The following is a 19,060-nucleotide window of genomic DNA, read 5'->3' on the forward strand; positions in this document are numbered from 1 at the left end:
TGGCTCATGCCTATAATTCCAGCACTTTGGGAGGCTGAGGCAGGAGAAATGCTTGAGGCCAGGAGTTAGAGCCCAGCCTGGGCAACATTGTGAGACCCCATTTCTACTAAAAATTAAAAATTTAAAAATTGGCCAGGCACGGTGGTGCGCACCTGTTGTTCCAGCTACTCAGGAGGCTGAGATGAGAGGACTGCTTGAACCCAGGGATTCGAGGCTGCAGTGAGCCATGCTTGTGCCATTGCACTCCAGCCTGGGTGACAGAGCAAGACCCTGTCTGGAAAAAAAAAAAAAAAGAACAAAACATTAGTTTCCTATGTTACAACTTTAAGCAGGCTTATATATGTATAATTTAAGTTCCTGCAGTGGCAGCTAAGTGCTATATACAATTACCAAAAAAAAAAAAAAAAAAAAAGGTAGAAAAGTATGGGCTTAAAATGGTACACAGAGCAAACTATTACATATCATGGAGAGGAAGAAAGTAATGAGAAAAGCTGTACATTTGGACCATTAAAGAAAAAAACTGTGAAAAGACAGAAATCGTTTTACATTTTTGTAAATCGCTCTAACGTCTGGGTTTCAGAAGAGAAATCTGGGTTCTCATATCTGCTTTTGTCCAATCTGTTGCTTATGCTGTTTTGGCTGGGAAAGACAACCAACCAGTCTGTGTTATGCGGAAAAGTGGAATGAGATATTACCTATAAACTATCCTAGTCAGCTCACAACAGAAAGAATCAGAGAAGCTATTTGTTTATTAAATTTATCCCACACAGGTGATAAGGCAGAAAGGAGACAGAATCATAATGAGTTTCCATGAAAAACATTATAGGTTCACAGTTCTTCCTGAAGTGTAAGGGGATACCCTCGGTCTGAGCTGGGTGTTAGTTAAGTTCTAAGTGTAAGAAGCCAAATTGCCAGGGGTCACAGAAGAAAAGGGGGAAAGGGACCAAGTAATGGAATTACAAAGGAGGAAAAAGCCAGAGCGAAGTTGAGTCTAGTTCAGAATATCTCACAATATTATATTTATTATATAAACCAACATACTTCAAGTTGAGTCAGAACATTTTAACTGGTTTTGTCACTCGTATTTATATAAATCTGTCACTTTCCCAACTTCTTCTAGGCTTAAATTCCCTAACAAAAGGCATTCTATAACATTCATAATCCTCTCAGGTCTGATTCACACAGAACCTATGTTCATATCGGTAACTCAGAAAATGACTGAAAGATAATTTTTAGGTACACTTTTGACAGGCTGGCTTACATGTTAAAAGTGTTACCCTAAGAGCAATTATCCCCGGGCAGATACCAACTATAACCAGGAGATCAGAAATTAAAATCCTAGGGCACAGAATAGCTCTGTGTTGCCTTCTACTGATACTCTGCCCATATCTAAAGTAAATTTTGGGCCAAATACTGAAGGGAATTTTTATAAAGCTACCTCACAGCTTAAAATAATCAAATGATCAAAATAATCTCCATTAATACTTCTTAAAAGAAGTACCTAATGATAACTTAGAAATCAAACCACAATCTGGTAAGAACAGAGGACATAAAACTTCTACAAGAAAACAGAAAACATTTGATATTTTAGGTTAGGCAAAGATTTCTTAGGTCACCAAAAAGAATGAATCACAAAAGGAAAAAAAAAAGAGAGAAACTGGACTTTATCACAGTTTAAAAACTTTACTCTTCAAAAGATACCACTAGAAAAATAAGAATGCAAGCCATAGACTGAGAGAAAATATCTGCAAAACATATATCTGATAAAGGACTTGAGTCCAGAATGAATACAGAACACTTTCAACTCAATAAGAAGAAAAACAACTCAATTTTGTAAAAAAAGATTTGGATACGTCACCAAAGAAGATACGTGAATGGCAAATATGCACATAAAAAGATGTTCAGATTCTTAGACCTTAGGGAAACGAAAATTAAAACCACGAGATATCATTACACTTTCAATAGAAAAGACAGAATTTTAAAAGACTAAATATAAACAAATGTTGGAGAGGGTAGGAGAAACTGAACCTCCCATAAGTTGTCGGAGCTAATGCAAAACGGTACAGCTACACTGGGAAAAAAGTCTGGTTGTTTCTTATGAAATAAACTTATACACTTACCATTTAACCCAACAATCCCACTCCTAAGTATTTATAAGAGAAATGAAAGTATATAATCACACAGACAGACTTGTACATAAATGCTTCATTCATAATAGCCCAAACTGGAAACAATCCAAATGTTCAGCACCTAGTGAATGGTATATCCATATAATGGAATACTACTCTGCAATTTAAAAAAAAAAGCATTAATTCCTACGACAATGTGGATGAAGACACATAACTACATAACATATGGTTCCACTTATATGAAATTCTAAAAATGGCAAAACTATAAGTGATTACAGTGATATAGCAGATAAGTGGTTGTGAGAGACCAGGAATAGCGAGAGAGGTTTTACTACAAGGAGCACAAGGGAACTTTTTAGGGTGACAGACATTTTATATACCATGACTGTGGTGATGATGGTTATATGACAGCATAAGCTTGTCATAACTCATCTAATTGGTGCATTTTATTATATGTAAATTATACCTCAATAAAAGTGATTAAAGAGAATAGGGGAATAAACATATTTGCCCCTCATATTACCTGTCACTCACCAAAATTTATCAACACCTGACAGAAAATAGCAATAGGGAGGAAAGTAAAAATGTGGAAATCACTGGAAAGAACAAGAAATTGATAAAAATTATGCAGTCAAGACAAAAAACGTCATTCTTTACATATTTTAATATATATTAATGTAATATATATATATTTTAACCATTCAATAATAACGATCTGATTCTAAAAGAGACCTTGATCAATCCAAAATACCACCTACTTTATCAAAACAGTATTTCTTACAGTAGATTCTAAGGGTTACCTAAATCACAGGCATGAACATATTTCTGGCCACCACCCCAGACCTACGCCATCCATCACACACTCTTAGGTAAAAATAAGACCCCATTTTAAGCTGTTTCCAAATAAATTATTTTGCAAATTTAGTCTGATAGAATGACTTTATTAGAAGTTCTAATGTACACGTGTGTACTCACACATACATATCAACTGGGTTTGCAATTATGCCAGGTTGATAGTATTCAATAGCACATATGCTCTCCTTATAGGAAAATAGAGGTATCTCCATTTCATGGAGACGCAGGGGGCTCAAATGGGATTATCTAGAACATAAGAGATACTCAAGGTTGTACTGCTCCCCAGTACAACTTGGATAGGAAGATCATTATAAGTAGGTAAAAAAGACTTTTTGATCTTACCAAGCCTGAAGTCCCACAATGCCATACTGCCTGTTTTACCGCTATATACTGCTTAGTAGCAGGTGACAACCACTTTAGTTATTAATTTTAGTTAATATTTACACTATCACAAGAATATTTCCTTTAAATATGTGATATTTTAAAGTTATGTGCTATGGCTGGGTACGGTGGCTCACGTCTATAATCCCAGCACTTTGGGAGGTTGAGGCGGGTGATCACTTGAGGTCAGGAGTTCAAGAACAGCCTGGTCAGCACAGTGAAACCCCATCTCTACTAAAAATACAAAAAAATTAGCCGGGCGTGGTGGCGCATGCTTTACTCCCAGCTACCTGAGAGGCTGAGGCAAGAGAATGACTTGAATCCGGGAGGCAGAGGTTGCAGTGAGCCAAGATCATGCCATTGCACTCCAGCCTGGGCTACAGGGCAAGACTCAGTCTCAAAACAACAAACAAAAAGTTATGTGCTATCTTTCCTCCTTTACTTTACAAATTCAGTTGGTTTCTTAGACAATTTCCCATGGGCTTACACGCAATTTAATTTCAAACTGTTTTTTTTAATAATAGAGACAGGGTCTCACTATGTTGTCCAGGCGGGTCTCAAACACCTGGCCTGAAGCAATCCTCTCGCCTTAGCTTCCTGAAATGCAGGGATTACAGGCCTGAGCGACTACGCTGGACCTAATTTCAAACATTTAAAAAAATAAAGTACTACCATGTCAAAAGAAAACAATTTAACAATAAAACAAAACAATGTTGGGAACTACAGAAAACAAAGCTGAGTAAACAGGCCAAGGTCCTTACCTTCATGAATTTTGTCTTTTTTAAAAATGTGGTAAAATATACATAAAATTTACCATTTTAACCCTTTTTGGGTACACAATTCATTGGCATTTTCATCTCCAGAACTTCTCCATCATCCCAAACAAACTCTATATCCATTAAATAATAATAAATCCCCATTCCTCCTCCATCCCACCCCCAGTAAACACTATTGTTTCTTCTCTATAAATTTGACTATTTTGGTATCTCATATAAGTGGAATAATGTATTTGTCCTTCCTTCCTCAGTTTTTTCTAATTTTTTTTGAGACAGAGTTTCCCTCTTGTTGCCCAGGCTGGAGTGCAACGGCCCGATCTCAGCTCACTGCAACCTCTGCCTCCCAGGTTCAAGCGATTCTCCTGCCTCCTGAGTAGCTGGGATTACAGACATGCACCACCACGCTTGGCTAACTTTGTATTTTTAGTAGAGACAGGGTTTCTCCATGTTGGTCAGGCTGGTCTCGAACTCCCAACCTCAGGTGATCAACCCACCTCAGCCTCCCAAAGTGTTGCGATTACAGGCGTGTGAGTCACCATGCCCGGCCATTTTTTCTAATTTTTAAAACACGTGTAGGCAATAAGCACTGAGGACACAAAGACTGGCAGCATACTGAATCTGCCCTCATGAAACACACACTCTAACAGGCAAGTCAGACATGTTAAAAAAAAAAAGTCTTGCAATTTAATGTGATAACTGCTTTAACAGGGGTACAAAGAACAATGGTGGCACAAAGGACTGATATGACTAAGGGAAGTCGGGAGAGGCTTCACAGTGTAGATGATATCTCAGGACAGTCTTAAAGTATGAAGAATTCACCAACAGAAAAGGCCATTCCATCCAGAGGAATGGCATTCAGTCGTTTCATAAGGGATGACACCACACCAGACACTGAACACCTAGGACAGCCAACGTACCTGCTTTCATTAAGCTAACATCACATGCAAAGTCATGAGGTATATACATTTGAGCAAGAGCAAGCAGTTCAGACTGAAAAGCAAAGTGCTTGGGGAAGAAGCAGAAGATGAGGCTGAAAAGGTAGGCAGGTGCTCAATCATGAAAAAACTTTATGTTGTCTAGAGTTTTATTTTAGGTTATAGGCCAGGGCTATAATCTAAAATATATAAGGGCTAAATTTGAAAACAGGTAAAGTTGGAGACAAACTGGGAGGTCATTATGATGATCCATGCAAAAAATAATGACACCTCAATTAAAGCAGTAACCATGGAAATGGACAGAGAATGGATCTGAAAGTCCACAATCTACATGTAAATGATTGTCACCTGTTTATGATTAAACACAAAGAATTTCTCTTCTTCAATAAATATCAAAGCCCCATAATGTATTAAAAATTATTGAGAAAAACATATTAGAATAAAGGAACACAATGCATTTTCACTTTTCTTTTATATATGTGTGGGTGTGTAGAATCAGGGCTCCAATTACAATCATGTACCACATAACAATGTTTCAGTCAAGATGGACTGCACATGCAATGGTGGTCCCTTAAGATTATAACAGAGCATAATATCGAAACCTCATATATGGCACTTGATATTGACACTGCAGATCAAGTAGAGGAAATGGCTGATATTCAGTAATGGTGCTGAGACATTTAGCTTTCTAATGTAACATACAAATATATTTCTATTTACATATTTTTTTTCTAGGTTTGTGTAATATATACTCTATGACGTTCACACAATGACAAAATCGCCTACCAATGCATTTCTCAGAACATATCCTTGTCGTTAAGCAACATACAAGTAAAATTACTTTAAGTAATTTTAGAAAGAGTCTTCTTTTTTACCAGAGGAAAACCAATTCCTTGTTCTTGTTCTACAACTGCAAAAGGAGTGCCAGAAAGAGTTACAGCTGTCAACAGAAGCTTGACCCTCTGTTCTCAAGTATGTGCTGGGGATGTAGTGGGAATTTAACACACTAAACAAGAAACTGTCCATAATCCAGTTTAGTTCAATTTTTAAGAAGAATCTGTATATAAATACTGAGGCTTTCTGCCAAGAAAGCAAATGCTTCATGGATTTGGCTCCTTGTCTTTTCTTGTGGCTGTTCTCCAATATCAACTTGGAGATGTCCCCATCTCAAAATCTGCCAGCTACTGAAACATGGGTCAAACAAAAACACTTTCCTCTCTGTAGAGTTTAATGTATCTTGACAATGAATCCTATTAGGTAAAGCAGAGATCACATTTTTAAAATGCATAAAATAACTAGTTTCCCGAAAACAATCTTTTCTCAGATACTAATACTCATTCTACAATGTTAAATTTCAGATTTAAAATGTAAGGTTTTCTATGATTAAACTTTCAGACACTGGAATGAGACATATCCAAAGAATCTTTGGTAAATGTGACATACCTGAATTGATGTAAATTTAATAGAAGCATATCTTGCTTTCCTTTTCAGGTAATATTCCTTTTCACTTGACTACCATATAATTTTAAAAAGAAATCAGAATAACTCTCATTCATCACTTTTAGTAGTTTGAAAAGTCTGAATCTACTCAAAAAAATCTCCACGCTTTGAAATTTCCAAGTTTTCAGTTTGTTTTATTTACACTAATTCAAGTTTATTACCTTTCAGGGGTCTTAAATATTTTATGCATTACAAAAATTTTTCTTTAAAAGGCATCCCATTTATACCTCCAAACCGCTTTCTTAACACAAACGCAAATTAACACACTCCAGAAAAAAAAATTATTGTTAATTCCTTAATTGTATTGTACCTCAAGTCTATTTAATTCTATATAGTTATAGAAGAGAAAAATAAAAACATCTAGGTATACCTACTTGATAATAGGTAAATTCTTTATTCCAAATTAAATATATAACAGTATAATAACTAGAGCATAATTCAGAAGACAATAAAACGACATTCAAGTGATCTTACAGAAAAATAAGAAAACATTTTGATACAGAAAATGAAAAACATAGCTTAGTTCATAAGTCATTAGAGTTGTTACATTACATTTTATCTTCACAACAATAGCCATAACCCCAGGCTATATCTCACGTTCCCTAAATCTAAGCAGATTGCTTTTAGTTGGGAAAAAGATTAACATAAACTTACATTTTACTAATAATCTGAAAGATCTCAAATATGCCAAGAAGCCTATGTCTCTAAAATATAGCTTCATCTTTTGAAATAATTGATGCTTCAGGAACAGCAACAATAACTGTTTTCATCAAGGTAATCTCCCTGAAAAATCTCATCACATTAGGAAAAAAACAAGTATTAAAAAAACAAAAATGAAAGCAGAACAAAGCATACAAGAGCAATGAGACAATTATTAAATGGCCCATATACATGTAATTGAAATCACAGAAAGAGAAGAAGAGAGAATAGGTCAAATGAAATACATGAAGAGATAATGGCTGAGAATTTTTCAAATTAAGTAAAAGATGCCAAACCACAGAACCAAAAAGCTCAGAGAAGACCAAACAAACCAACAAAAGAAAACAGACATATCATATTCAAAATTAAGATACATCATATCTAAAGACAGAGAAAATCTTACAAGACAGCCAAAAGAAAAAATAAATTAAATGAACAAAGGATACTATAGGCAGAAAATCAAAGACAAATGACAAAAATATGTAACAGATGCAAAAAATCTCAACAAAATACCAGCAAACCAAACCCATCAGCACATCTAAAACTTAATTCACCATATTCAAGTAGACTTTATTCCTGGGATGCAAGGTTGGTTCAACATATGCAAATCAATCATTGTGATTCACCACATACACAGAATTAAAAAGAAAAACCATATGATCATCTCAATAGATGCAGAAAACACTTTTGATAAAATCCAACATCCCTTCATGATAAAACCCCTCAACAAACTAAGGTATCGAAGGAATATATCTAAGAGACATTTAAGACACACCCACAGCCAACATCACACTGGATAGGCAAAGCCTAGAAACATTCTCCTTGAGAAACAGAAGAAGACAATGATGCTCACTTTCACCACTCTTAAGATAGTAACGGAAGTCCTAGACAGAGTAATCAGGCAAGAAAAAGAAATAAAAGGTATCCAAATAGGAAAAGAAGAAGTCAAACTATCTTTCTTTGCTAATGGTATGATTCTATACCAGAAAACTCTAAAGACTCCACCAAAAGCCCCCTTGAACTGATAAACAACCTCAGTCAAGTTTCAGGATACAAAAATCAATGTACAAAAATCAGTAGCATTTCTATATAATAATAACCTTCAGGCTAAGGGTCAAATCAAGAATACAATCCCATTTACAAGAGCCACAAAAACAATAAAATACCTAGGAATACATCTAATGAAAGTGATGAAAGACCTCTACAAGGAGAACTATGAAACACTGCTGAAAGAATCAGAGATGACACACACAAATGAAAACATGTTTCATGCTCATGGATTGGAAGAATCAGTATCATTAAAATGACCATACTGCCCAAAGTAATTTGCAGATTCAGCATTATTCCTATCAAATTACCAATATCATTTTTCACAGAATCAGAAAAAACAATTCTAAAATTCATATGGAACCAAAAAAGAGCCCAAACAGCCAAAGCAATCCTAAGCAAAAAGAAAAAACCTGGAGGCATCACATTACTCAACTTCAAACTACACTACAAAGTTAGAGTAACCAAAACAGCATGGTACTGGCACAAAAAGAGATACATGGACCAATAAAACAGAAGAGAGAACCCAGAAATAAAGCTACACACCTACAACCATCTGATGTTCAACAAAGTTGATAAAAATAAGCACTAAGGAAAAAACTCCCTATTCAATATATGGTGCTAGGATAACTGGCTAGCCATATGCCGAAGAATGAAACTGGACTCTTATCTATCACCATATGCAAAAATTAACTGAAGATGCATTAAAGATGTAACTGTAAGACCTAAAACTACAAAAATCCTAGAAGAAAACCCAGGAAATACTTTTCTTGACATCAGCCCTGTCCAAGAATTTATGGCTAAGTCCTCAAAAACAATTGCGACAAAACTAAAAACTGACAAGTAGGACCTAAGAGCTTCCATACAGCAAGAGAAACTATTAACAGAGTAAACAGATAATCTACAGAATGGGAGAAAAAAATTCATAAACTATATATCTGATAAAGGCCTAATATCCAGAATTTATAAGGAACTTAAATCAACAAGTAAAAAACAAACCCATTAAAACATAAGCAAAGAACATGAACAGACACTTTCCAAAGAAGACATACAAGTGGCCAAAAAACATATTGAAAAAATGCCCATCACTAATCATCAGAGAAATGCAACTCAAAACCACAATTGAAATACCATCTCATACCAGTCAGAATAGCTTTTGCTAAAAAGCCAATAAATAACAGATCTCAGTGGGGCTGTGGAGAAAAGGGAACACTTTTACACTATTGGTGGGAATGTTACTTAGTTCAGCCACTGTGCAGAGCAGCCTGGAGATTTCTCAAAGAACACAAAATGGAACTACCATTTAACACAGCAATCCCATTACTGGGTATATAACCAAAGAAAAATATATCATTCTACCAAAAAGACACATGCACCCATGTGTTCATCACAGCACTATTCACAACAGCAAAGACATGGAATCAACACAGGTGTCCATCAACAGTAAATGAGATAAAGAAAATGTGGTACATATACACCATGGAATACTATACAGCCACAGAAAGAACAAATTCAAGTCCTTCGCAACAACACGGATGCAGTTGGGGGCCATTATCCTAAGCAAACTAATGCAGAAACAGAAAACCAAATACCACATGTTCTCACTTACAAGTGGCAGCCAAACAATGAGTACATATGGATATTACGATGGGAACAAGTAGACACTGAAGAATACAAGAGGAGAGAGAGGCAAGGATGGAAAAACTACCTATTGGGTACTATGCTCACTTCCTGGGTGACGGGTTCAATCGTACTTCAAACCTCAGCATTATGCAATATACCTTTGTAACAAACCTGTACAGGTACACCTGGAATCTAAAATAAAAGTGGAAAAAGAAAAAAAATTTAATTCAAATAAAAATGTATATGTAAAAGCCATATAACAAACAGTAGAGTGACATATTTTAAGTACTGAAAGAAAAGGCAATCCAGAATTCTATTTCAGCAAGAATATTTTAGAAAAATAAAGTCTTTTTGGGAGAAACAAAGATATTTTATTACTTGCAGACTTGTCCTATAAGAAATGTTAAAAGTTCTTCAGGTAGACAGAATGATACCAGACAGAAAACTTGGATCTACACAAAGATATGAACAACAGTATAAATGGTAAAAATGAAAGTAAATATAAAACTTCATATTTTTCTTATTTGCAATTGCTCTAAAAGATAACTGTCTCTAGAGCAAAAATGCATCCATGTACTGCATAATGATATTTAATCAACAAGGGACCACATATATGATGGTGGTCCCATAAGATTATAATGAAGCTGAAAAATTCCTATCACCTAGGGACATCCTAGTTGTACTAACATTGCAATACAATGAGTTACTCATGTGTTTGTGGTGAAGCTGGTGTAAACAAACCTATGCTGCCAGTTGTATAAAAGTATAGCATATACAATTATGTTAAGTACATAATACTTGATCATGGTAACAGTTACTAGCTTATATATTTATCATATACTTTATCATTTTTTTAGAATGTACTCCTACTTACATAAAAAAGAAGTTAACTGTAAAACAGCCTCAGGTAAGTTCTTCAGGAGATATTACAGAAGAAGGAACTGTTATCATAGGAGATGGCAGTTCCATGTGTATAACTGTCCCTGAAGACCTTCCAGACAAGATGTGGAGGTGGAAGACAGTGATATTTATAGCTTGACTCTCAGTGGGCCTAGGGCTAATGTGTGTATTTGTGTCTTAGTTTTTAACAAAAGTTTTAAAAGTAAAAATTAAAAATTTTTAAATAGAAAAAAGCTTATAGAATGAGAACATAAATACTTTTGTACAGTTGTACAATGTATTTAAGTTATTATACAAGAGTCAAAACATTTAAAAAACTAAAAAGTTTATAAAGTAAAAGTTACAGTAAGCTAAGGTTAATTTATTATTGAAGACATTTTTAAAATAAATTTATTATAACCTACATGAACAGTTCTACAAAATCTATAGCAATATACTCTAAAGTCTTAGAGTAGTAATGTATTATGCTGATTGCATAGATATAAAAGTAAAATGTATGACAACAAAAAACACAAAAGATGAAGAGGAGAAATGGGAGTATAGGACTATAAGGTCCTAATACTACATATAAAGCTATGTATTATTATATCAAGAAAACTGCGATTAATTACAAATATACGGAAAGCCCTAGGGCAACGACTAAACAAATTTCAGAAAGAGGTATAAATAAATGAGCAAACAGCGGAGAGAAATGGAATAATTTTTTAAAAATCCAAGTAATCCAAAAGAAAAAAAGAACAGAGAGACTAACATAAACCAGCTAGCATGGTGGTAGATTTTAATCCAACCATATTACCAATATCGATAAATAAAAACAATCTAAATACACTAAATAAAAGAGACATGTCAAAATGAAAGACAGAGATTATCAGACTGGATGAACAAGTAAGCCCATCTATATGCTGTCTATAAGAAACCCATATGAAGTTGATGCAGATAGGTTGAAAGTGAAAATAAAACAAAAAACAAAAAGAAAAAAAGATATGTTGGGAGACAATTCTCCATGGGTCTCTGTTGAGGTAGCTGCCTTTGAACCTACTTCTCAGTATCTGGCCTGCAACCATCTCCACAGTTGCTCCTTATTAATAAGTGATAAAATGGAAAGATGGAAATCTCATGTCTATTGCTAGTATCTATGAAATTCATGGCAAACTTCAGTTTTTGACACGATATACCATGTAAATACTAATCAAAAGAAAGCTGAAGTGGTTATATTAATACAAGACCAAGAATATTTCAGAACAAGGAATATTACCAGAGATAAAGAGGCTGTTCCACCAGAAAGGCATACCAATCTTAAATATGTATGGATCTAACAAACTTTCAAAATACATGAAGCAAAAACTGATAGAACTGGAAAGAGAAATAGACAAACCTATTAAGTTGGAGACTTCAACACATCTCTCAGTATTTTACAGAACAAGTAGGCTATAAACATGGAAAAACTCAATTTCTCACTAGTGATGAAAAATATACAAACCCACGATGAGATGTTTTAAATTAATTCCTAATTTCAAACTTGAGTCTGACAATCCTAAATACTGGTGAAGATGTGGAACATCAGAAACTCATATACTTCTGGTGGGAGCATAGGTTGGTATGATCACTTTGGAAAACAATTTGGCATTACTTAGTAGAGATGTGCTCATATTTATAATTTAAAATTCTTATGAAGAATAAATAGTAAATATAGATTCACTCAGCAAATATTAAAAACAAAAATAAAGCCACAAAATGTAAGTACAACACCTCCTGTTAGGCCTAACTAGACACCGAGACTCACATAACCCAAACAGCTTGGTTGTACTTAACATGTCAGGCAGGAGTGCTCAGTGCAATTCAGGGGCTAGCCTCTTTGGCCCTCTCAGGTGGCAGATCAAGTGTAAGAGAATGACAGCATAAGACCCTTGCAGCAGCTACTCTAGCTTACAGGTACCAAACAGCAACCAATACCTCCAGTCTCACAGGCATAGCTTCCTGAGCTTCAGCAACAGATTTGCTTAGTTACAAGAGTTATTACACTGAGGGAAGTCCAAAGCTGTTAACAGTATAGCTACCAGTATTTACAATTCATTCACAGTCTTCCTCTGGTCCGCATGCAATTTAGTAATCATGAGTCATTATTACCATAAGCAATGGTGTTTGGTTATATAACTGACATTCTACCTTAACAAGCTTCCAAGTGAACAAAGCTAGGAAGTTAACCCAAGGCCAAAACTGTCCGAAGAGAAGAAAGGTTAGTTACAACAAATAAAGAGATTCAATTAAGAATGGCACTAAGCTAAACAACTATTAATATATTTCACTGAATCCAAGATGCCAGTGATTATGACATCATTAATTTTTCTACTACTAAGAAAAGTGCTATTAAATATGGTGCACTAGTCATTGTAAGACATATCCCAATTACTGAGATGCACAAATGGAGGGAAAATATACTTCTAACAGAATTGATGAAATACAGAATAATCCTTCTCCCAATTTTTTACTAAAATATTTAAGACATACAGTAAATCTTCACTTAACTTTGTCGACAGGTTCTTGGAAACCTAAACTTTAAGCAAAACTTTATAGTAGATCTTCAAATAACATTTTGTTCAACTTAATTTTATTATAACAATGAGAAAAAAGTGGTTTCATTATATGTCATTTCACTTAAAGTCACAATTTCCAAGAACCTGTCACAGACATTAAGTGAGGACTTACTGTATAACTCTATTCTCTACCTTGGGGACATGATCTGCTCCAGCAGAAACCAGTATCCTACTAAAAATTTTCTAAGACATCTAAGGTCATACTCTATCACTTAATACCTCTGTTCGTCTACTCTAAAAACAAAACACCCAATATCAACATAATTGATGCAGCACAGCTGTCTTCTTCCTGGCATGTTAAATAGCATCCAAAATCTAAATAAATGAATTAGCTCCCATCACTGATTAAATCACTAAAAGTCCTAAGGGCCTTTACAACCTGGAGGCTTTCATGCAATGTTCTGGTAAAATAAATAAATAAATAACAAAATTAAAACAAAAACAAAAAACAAAAAAAAACACTGTCTCAGGTTACCCATATATATGTTAGTTGACATATACCAGAGAACTGTGCAATGAGAAAAGCGGAAAAAACCTTAAACCTCAATCCAGTAGAGGTACACTAAATGAATGTTTTCATCTAAGTGGGTTGTATACGATCATTAGTTCTTTATGCGAAGGAAGGCAATTCTATCATTTTATAAGCAGAAAATAAATATGATTAAAGTGAACTTGCCACACCCTACCTACCGGCAAACTCTAAGCTTGGAAAAATAGCCCTTGTTCATAGATACTCATGGAATGGGACCTAAACAAATATTCAGCAGCATAGATAAAACATCTTCTTAAAAATGCCAAAGAAAAGCATCTGTGATAATTTATATTTAGAAACAGAAGAAATGTGGAAAGTATATGCTGTGTATTCTCAATAACATACTATAAGGAAGAAATAAAAAGACAGATTTATATTCTAAGATATAAATGGAACTCGAAGAGACAAGAAAAAAGAATAGAAACAACAACAATAAAAACTACATTCTGGTACATACACTTTTTAAAATGAGTTCTGTTATCTATGTTTTCCAAAAAGGAAAGCATGGCCAGGCATGGTAGTTCACGCCTGTAACCCTAGCACTTTGGGAGGCCTAGGCAGGCGGACTGCCTGAGCTCAGGTGTTCAAGACCAGCCTGGGCAACACAGTGAAACCTCATCTCTACTAAAATACAAAATACAAAAAACTAATGGGGCATGGCAGTGTGCACTTGTAGTCCCAGCTACTCGGGAGGCTGGGACTAAATACAAAATACAAAATACAAAAAACTAACAGGGCATGGCAGTGTGCATTTGTAGTCCCAGCTACTCGGGAGGCTGAGGCAGGAGAACTGCTCGAGCCCAGGAGGCGGAGGAGTTCGAGACAAGCCAGACCAACATGGTGAAACCCCATCTCTTCTAAAAATACAAAATTAGCTGGGCGTGGTGGTGCGTGCCTATAATCTCAGTTACTCGGCAGGCTGAGGCAGGAGAATTGCTTGAACCAGGGAGAAGGAGGTCGCAGTAAGCTGAGATCACACCACAGCACTCCAGCCCAGGCAACAAAGCAAGACTCCGTCTCAAAAACCAAAACCAAAAGACAAACAAACAAACAAACAAGCAAAAAAAAAACTTTAAAATCTCCCTTTTAAAACATCTTGAGATGGGTTTAAAACTGAAGTGACATAAAAGGATTAAAAATAGTGATGAAAAATGACTTATACCACCATATATCATAGAAACAGTCAAACTGAAAGGAAATAGGAATAATAATTTTGACACAGCACAAAAAGATTTTAAGAAGGAATGAATTAGTCTCTCTATATTACTAAAAAGATCTCTACAGTGCTACTCAAATGCCATCTATGAACTAGCTGTTTGCTACAGCTATGCAACAAGACAAGTACAAAGCTCAAAACTTAGCATTTAGAACTCTTACAGCAGTCTGACAGGGAAACTTTATACCTGTTAAATAAAATAATTTTTTTAAATGGAGGTTGTATTACTATTTTGTCAGTTATTCTCATTTCATTTATTTCATTTTCCAGTAATTCCTTTTTAATGTATTATAACGAAGTATCGAGGTTAAAAAAAACCTGACTCTTCACCACAAATAATTTGAAAAGCACTGTGATAAAAGACTTATCAGTCATGAAGCTGGATGTGCCAAACAACACATCAAAACATACAAATTTAAAACAATTACAGATGCAAGGCAAAAATGAAGGACAAATGTTTATTTGGGAAGCAAACCCATGCCATGACACATTAGATTAGATTTTTTTTAAAAAAAAGCACATAATTTTAAAATGTCATGTTTTCTCTAAGAAGTCACTGATTATAAACATCCTATCAGTTTAATATCAGCTTTTCAGGAGGGAAAATTAAATATACATACTGTGAGATACATTACAACCTTGGAAATGTTAAAATTGGGCCAGGCGAGGTGGCTCATGCCTGTTAAGCCCAGCACTTTGAGGGACTGAGACAGGCAGATCACCTGAGGTCAGGAGTTCAAGACCAGCCTGGCCAACATGGTGAAACCCCATCTCCATGAAACATACAAAAATTAAATAGGTGTGGTGGCACATGCCTGTAGTCCCAGCTACTTGGGAGGCTGAAGCACAAGAATTGCCTGAACCCAGGATACGGAGGTTGCAGTGAGTCGAGATCGCACCACAGCACTCTAGCCTGGGAGACACAGTGAGACTCCGTCTCAAAAAATAAAATAAAATTAGAAAAAAGAAATGTTAAAATTGTTTAAAAAGGATTAATCAAGAAAATAACAGTAAGTCAATAATTTGCTATTAAATGAAAAACTTCCTTTCAATTTTCAGTGAAACATGTATAAAGATGTTAATAATAAAGCAGACACTAAAAAATACCTCAGGAACTTTTAAAAACTAAAAACTATGTAAAGCACGGTTAAAAATACTGGCTTTCTGTCATGCTCCACCAATCACTTAAGGATTCCTATTTGTTTTTGATGCTGCTGGGTAAAATTATATAAGAAAGGATTTGACAACTTTAAAATGTTTAAAACTGTATTAAATTACTCAAAACATGATTATCTGTCCAGCCTCACAGTTCTAATATCTTTTTATACAAAAGTCAAGGGAAAAGGTCAAAGTACTTCATAATGTCAGATGTGGCACAGGAGGTCACAGATGTCTCTGCCACCTTCTTCCTGGCTCCCCACAATCTCAGAAAAAGCTAGGATATTATTTGGGCAGTAGGTAGCATTACTGCATTCTCAAAAAAGTCTACATTCTGTGTGTTTTTCTTCTATGTGGTCCACTGCTAAGGGCTACTCTAATCTAGCCATCCTAACATGTGGTTGATGAGGTCAAGGTTGGCTGAACAGATTGAAAATTATATAGCTGACCCTCCATATCTGTGGGTTCCACATCTGTGGAATCAACCAACCACGGATCAAAAATATTCAGGGAAATAGTTGTATCTGTACTGAATGCGCACAAACATTTTTTCCTTGTTATTATTACCTTAAACAATACAGTATCACAATTATTACACAGCATTTACAATGTATTAGGTGTAAGTGATAATTTCAAGTACTATACAGGAGAATATGCTTAGGTTATTTTATGCAAATACTACACCATTTTATATAAGGGATTTGAGCATCTGTAGATTTTTGTATCCTCAGGGGTTCCTGCAACAAATCCCCCAGATACTAAGGGATGGATACCGAGGGAAGACTGTACATAAGCAGAGAGCATTGCTAGAACACTACCATGATCTATGTATGTTTTATACACATCACACACACAAACACACACACACACACACAAAATGAAATTAACAAGACTCAAAGCAACATTATTAACAATTTATTCTAAGTGACACAGAGTATTTTCCATCTATCCTATACAATCTCGTCATCTAAAAACAGCCCTCAAGAGGGTATGATCCTACTGCCTGAACTGCCTGGTCAAAAGGACTGATGTCATAATAAAACCAAACCTAGAAGAGGAAAAAAATAAATCAAAGACAGGATCCTTTTGAAGTTTTTCATTTTAACTATCAAGAGTTTTATAAAGTTCTCTACAGAAGATCTGATAATGTCAGGATCTTTTCCTTCCATTCCCATGCCTAATACTTAAACCTAGCTTCATTAAAATGTGATTTAAAGGCCTAATTCAGATATAAAGATTATTTATGAAATGAAAAAAAAGATACTACTTAAATAAAAAGTTATCAACCATAGAACTAACTGAGGAAAACATATGGAACTCAATTTACAGATGGAGATGAACTTTCCTAATATATGAAGCCTCTTTGGAATCAGTAAGGAAAAGACCAAGAGTCTCGACAGGAAAATGTGTAAAAGATAAACAGTGCGCTGATAAGGAAATACCGCAAGGGTCTCTCAAGCATATGAAAAAACACTCAATCTCACTCATAATAAAAGGAATGCAAATTAAAACTACACTGAGATCAATTTCGTATCTATCAGATTGGCAATGATCAAAACATTCGAGAACATAATCTTGATGAAGACATGGAAAAAGTCTCCTATTGCTGGTGGGAGTACAGATCAAAACAACCTCTGTATTAGTTTTTTTCATTTGAAGAAATCCTTGTAAGATGTTTAAAAATGTAGCAAGTAAGGTACATTTAGCCTGGTGTGGGCTGTTGGTCATTCTCAAAAAATTGTTATAGTTTTCTACTTTTATAGAATTCTGTTCACATGATGAAGCAGACAGGTAGGCCACTTTTAAAAACTTGGATGACTGGTCAGGCGTAGTGGCTCATGCCTGTAATCCCAGCACTTTGGGAGGTTGAGGTGGGTGAATCATTTGAGGTCAGGAGTTCCAAACCAGCCTGGCCAGTATGGTAAAACCCCATCTCTACTAAAAATACAAAAAATTAGCTGGGTGGTGTGGTGCATTGCCTGTAATCCCAGCCACTCAGGAGGCTGAGGTGGGAGAATAGCTTGAACCCGGGAGGTGGAGGCTGCAGTGAGCCAAGATCACACTATTGTACTCCAGCCTGGGCAACAGAGGGAGACTCCGTTTCAAACAACAAAACAAAACAAAACAAAAAAAACTTGGATTAACAGAGTAGTCTTGCTCCATCTGCTGCTCACCTCTTGATACCTTATTGTGCACTTAATGGGTGCTCAATAAATATTTGTTGAGTTGAATGAAACTAAGAATAATGCTGAAGGATGATGAAAATGGAATAAAAACGAGTAAGAATAAGGAATTAGCTAAATTTATCTGAACTGTTGAATAAATTGCTTAATCACTACTTTAAGAAAGGAGCAATGCCACGCTGGCACATGCTTCCTGAAAAATGAGTTAGTCAGCAACAGTTGGATAATAGATTGTTGCAGTAATGGCCCCCTAATTAACCCCACTCCGTTAGGAAACCCCTCCCATACCTACTGTGGAATTGGCCATGTTGATCTGCTTTGGCCTATGGACAACAGAAAATATATGAGGCTTGCCATCACTAGTTACTTCTGTAAACCTTACTACTGCCTCCAAGTGAAAGAGCCATGCCTAGCCTGTTGGAGACACATGGCCCCCATCACCCAAGCCAACAACTGGTATGAATTATCCAGACATAGCTATCCTAGACCAACCAGCTCCCAGCTGACCCATCAGCTGACTGTAGCCACATCA

At 35.5% G+C, this 19,060-nt stretch overlaps 1 protein-coding gene across 3 annotated transcripts in view; it reads right to left on the minus strand.

Moving 5' to 3' along the window:
- The window catches only part of REV3L (REV3-like, polymerase (DNA directed), zeta, catalytic subunit), a 185,017-nt gene that overhangs the window by 152,146 nt on the left and 13,811 nt on the right, over nt 1-19,060 (minus strand). Inside the window, exon 4 of one of the 3 annotated variants that reach the window (XM_011935021.1) lies at nt 10,031-10,137. The exons of the other annotated variants lie outside the window; for them this stretch is intronic. The gene's annotated coding sequence lies outside the window, so the exon portion shown is untranslated. The remainder of the gene's footprint in view (nt 1-10,030; nt 10,138-19,060) is intronic. 3 annotated transcript variants of the gene reach the window in all.

This window comes from Colobus angolensis, unplaced genomic scaffold (assembly GCF_000951035.1).
Source record: "Colobus angolensis palliatus isolate OR3802 unplaced genomic scaffold, Cang.pa_1.0 Scaffold14, whole genome shotgun sequence".
NCBI lineage: Eukaryota > Metazoa > Chordata > Mammalia > Primates > Cercopithecidae > Colobus > Colobus angolensis.